Source organism: Vigna unguiculata, chromosome 4 (assembly GCF_037176805.1).
Source record: "Vigna unguiculata cultivar grain cowpea cultivar isolate G323 ecotype 2 chromosome 4, ASM3717680v1, whole genome shotgun sequence".
NCBI classification, from domain to species: Eukaryota; Viridiplantae; Streptophyta; class Magnoliopsida; order Fabales; family Fabaceae; genus Vigna; species Vigna unguiculata.
This window is the reverse complement of record NC_140795.1, coordinates 35462234-35466934: the sequence shown is the minus strand read 5'-3', so window position 1 is coordinate 35466934 and position 4701 is coordinate 35462234. Positions and strand designations below refer to the sequence as shown.

Here is a 4701-nt window from a genome sequence, read left to right as displayed (position 1 = left end):
ATTGCATGTTTGTATCTAAGACACGTTTCCGACGTGAAAATAACACTTTTGTGCCGTGTCGGAGCTTCAAAGTTCAACTTCCATGCCTCCATCTTCGTTGAGCTCTACCACCACCTCTAGCGTCACTCCTTGCTACAAATGAAAACCTCCATTGTTGGGGTACTTTGTTTTGCTCTATGAAACTTATGGGTGTTGGAATCGTTTGGTGATTATGTGTTCATGAATGGTGTAGGGTGGTGAGGTTTGTGAGTATAATAGTTGATATTTGAAAAATGGTGAAGAGGATTAGAATGTGAGAATGGAGGAGGTGAGAATTAGATGAAGCTATTGTAAGTTGGGGATGAGCGAAGTAGAAGAAGATGGTAGTCGTGGTTGTGGGTGTTGGTTAGTGATGGAATCTTGAAGATGTAGAAAGTGTTCGATGGAGGTAATGGATGAAGGTGAAGTGGAAAAAAATGGAGAATAAAAGTGGGGATTAGAGGAAATTGAATGTGGAGATAATGATGTCGTGAGTACTGGACAGAGTGTGGAGATGGGTTTGGACAAGAAGGGAAATGCTAGTGAAGAGGGCATTGGGGAAGAAGATAGCAGCGGTGGAGGAATAAAAGAGAAATATGTTTCATTCTAGATTAAGTGTTTTGGAAGGTATTTCCAATTCATTCTAGATTAAGTGTTTTGGAAGATATTTCCAGAAAATACCTTTCAAAACACTCAATCCACAAAATATGAAAAAAAAGGTGTAGGGTCACTTTTACCTTTTTATTATAATTTCAAGGTTGAATCATTCCATAGGTCCCTATATTTGTAGCGAAATCTCAAGTAGGTCCCCCGATTTTTATTTGACTCAATTGGGTTCCTAATTTTGAAAAACAACAACAATTCGGCCATAACCGTTAACGGTCGTCATTGACTGTTAAGTGAATAGTGATTGGACATGCTGATGTGTTGTTTTTACTTATGTGACTTGATCAGAATTAATTAAGTGTTAAAAATTAAATTTGTTGAAGGCATAATACGAGAGGACGAGAATACGAGAGGACGAGAGAGTTTTAAAATTGATTTGGGGGAAACAAGCTAGGGTTTTTTTGTGAAGAGAAGCGAAGCAAAGAGAATAGAAGGGGGAGAAGCTGTTGGAATCGAATTGCATTCGAGGTTTTCGTTCATCTGAATTGCACGTTAGTTTAAATAGAAGAGCAGAAGGTGAGTTTTTCTCTAGCATTTGGGAATTTGGGAATAAATTCTTTGGTGCATGTTTTGGTGTTTGTGGTTTGGGGAACTAGAATATTGGTTATATGTGTTGTGTGTTTTGGGGGAAGCAGAATATTGATTATGGTTTGTCGATGTTTAAATATGTTTTTTTTGGCCCACCATGTGTAAATGCTTTTGCGTTGTGGTCCCCCATGTTTAAAGTGTTGTTGTAGTGTCTTTTTAAGTGTGTTTTGTATTAAATATATGTTTCATGTTTTTTTGTCAGTATTTGATTAATATATAGGTTTATGTATCTATTTGTATTCGTGTTTGCGTGATGGACAAGGAATTTGAGGTGGTTTTTCACCATGGAGGTAAATTCATAAATGATGGGAAGTTGTGGTACGAATATGGGGAAAGTACTAAGTTATCGTTCGACCCATACATGTGGAGCTACTTTGATGTATTAAGCGTCATAAAAGGGTTCGGGTATGTTGGAGAGAATAAATTATGGTTCTTTGTTGTTCTTCAATATTAGATGATAGACTACAGCTTCTGTGTGATGACAGTGGTGCGATGCATATGGTTAATATCGCAAGACTAAATGGTGAAGTTCATTTATTTGTGGAACACTCATTGTCTGAACCCCAAGTGATTGAAATGTTGGAGTATTATCTAGATGAACCCGACACACAGGAGTTGGTGTTGTTTTAAGTGACGGTTTGCAATGTGAAGCTGAAGGTGAAGGTGAGATAAGGGAGGATGGAGTTTAATGTGAATTTGAAGCTAAAGGTGAATTAAGGGATGTTGGAGTGAACTGTGAAGTTGAAGCTGAGGGTGAATTAAGGGATGTTGGAGTGAACTGTGAAGTTGAAGTTGAGGCTCAATCTGTACAGTCTCAAGGTGTGGGGCAGACTGAGATAGAAGAAGATGGTGATGTTCACAGTTGGACTGAGTCTGGACTTGATGATAGCATGGATGAGAGTATTGACAACCTACTAGATGTTTAGTGTTGATTGTGATATTGATGATGAACTACGTAATAAGGAGTGGTCTGGTAATGTAGAAGTTGAGGTTGAATCTGTTTCCCATGGACAATCTACTACCTCTGGGTTAAAAGTGAACCAAAGCTATGACACTAACGTGGAGGATGATGTGAGGGGGTTGTCGGATAATGAATGGATATCTAATGAATATATGAGTGATGTAGTAGATAGTGATGAAGAGGGGTATGGGAATTTTGGTACTTCTACAATGCCCAAGACAATGGCTGATTATAAATGGGAAGTGAGGACCTATTTCACTTAAAAGGAGGAAATTTTAGAAGCCATCAAATGCTATGCACTTGAAAATGGGAGAAACATAAAGTTTGTTAAGAATGACAAAAGACAAGTGAGGTTAAAATGTATAGGTGGGAAAGGAAAATGCCTATGGACAGCATATTGTGGTTACATGGATGCAATTAAAACCTGATAGTTGCGAAAAATTGTAGATAACCACACATGTAGTAGGGAATTCAACCTACGTGTACTTAGTTCAAAGTGGTTGAGTAAGAAACTGGAAAATATAGTTAGGAAAAACCCAAAAATAAAAGGAATTGAAATCCGTGAAAAAAATAGTAGAAAATGGAATGTTGGTATCTCAAGGTATATGGCTTATATGGCTAAAGCAATTGCAACACAAAATGTTGAAGGGTTCTTTAAAGAACAATACAAAAGGATATATGATTACACACATGAGCTTCTAGCAAGAAATCCAGGATCAACAATCAAATTTAATGTTGAGGAGAATCAAGGGGAGCCAATATTAAAGAGGTTTTACGCATGTTTGAAAGCATGCAAAGACAGTTTCATTTCATGTAGACCTATAATTAGATTGGATGGGGCTTTCTTGAAAGGGAAATACGGAGAGAGTTGTTAACAGCCATTGGTCGAGATGCTAATGACCAAATGTTGCCTATTGCATATGCAGTAGTGGAGGTTGAGAACAAGGATTCCTGGTCCTGATTTTTAGAGCTACTTATTGAGGACCTTGGTGGACCTGCAGTATGTGCATCGTATACATTTATATCTGATCAAGAAAAGGTACATTCAAATTCAAGCTCTTTTCCTACATTTATTTCATATGAAAAATTTTAACGTATTGTTTAATTTCTGATATTGTCAGGGCTTGCTACCAGCCATACAAGAACTTCTTCCTTGAGTTGATCAATGTTTCCATGTAAGGCACTTGTATGCCAATTTCATAAAGAAATTTCTAGCCAAAAGTCTAAGGCGTCTTATGTGGAGAGCAGTTGCAGCCACACACCCATAAGCATGGGAAAGGGAGATAAGGAATATAAAAGATGTGAAGTTATTTGAAGTTAGGCACATCTCGCAATTAGGGGAGAGGTTTGTTGTCAATATAGACGAACAATCATGCACATGTAGGAAATGGAGTATAAGTGGTATTCCCTGCTGCCATTCACTGTCTGCAATGAAGTTTCTAAACCTCAATGGAGAAGACTTCATCCCAACTGTCTTTAGGAAGTCCATTTATGAAGAGATATACACTTCCATAATATTTCCTATCAATGGTCAGAGTTTTTGGGAGACAACTCCATCCCCTGATGTGTTACCCCCCTCGAAGAGAATTTTACCAGGTAGGCCAAAGAAAAAAAGAAGATTAAAGCAACGGAAGATCAAAAGAGATGAAACAAGACTAAGAAAAGGTGGTTTACGTAAAACATGTCGTATCTGTAAGCAAGTAGGGCACAATCGAAGGGCTTGTCTGAAAGCAATTGAAATTTATCTTGATCAATTAAGAGAAGCCCAACAGCAACATCCAACTGAAGCATCCTAGCAGCCACCTCCACCCCAACCATCTCACCAGCCAACTCTAACTCAACCATCCCACCAGCCACCTCCACCCCAACCATCCCACCAACCACCTCCACCTCAACCATCCCACCAGCCATCACGAGGTGCATTAAATGGCAGAGTGAAACTCAATGCTAGGAGGGGTCGAATACCAAGATCACTGAATTCCATATTTTGAAGTTGCATGTGTTGGTTCTTTTTTTGTGATCTCGTTTTGTAATAGTGGTGAACATTTAAGGTCACTTTGGAACTTTTTTAATTTCTTTCATTGCATCAAGACATCTTTTAATATTGCTACTGAGTGACTGGACCACCCCTTTTGTTTTGTATTTTAATATTGCTACTGAGTGACTGGACCACCCCTATTATTTGCTTTTCATTATGAATTACAATGAATTGCAAGGTCTGATGCTTTTGATTAATTGTATGTAGAATCAGATTTAAAATTATCATATGTGGATACACATAAAAATAGTACATGGAAATAACCTTCCAAATTCATTGATACAGAAATATAAAAATAGTACATGGAAATAAACATCCTAAACAACTAAATCAAACCACTAAGGGACACTGCAACAACAAATCATGCATTCTTTATCAGCATTGATAGCACAATTACATTAACCACAAAAACAAAGATAACCATCCCAAT

At 37.8% G+C, this 4701-nt stretch overlaps 1 pseudogene; it reads left to right on the top strand.

Moving 5' to 3' along the window:
• The first annotated feature begins 421 nt into the window (after nt 1–421).
• LOC146887089 (uncharacterized) lies at nt 422–3390 on the top strand (annotated as a pseudogene).
• The last annotated feature ends 1311 nt before the right edge of the window (nt 3391–4701 follow it).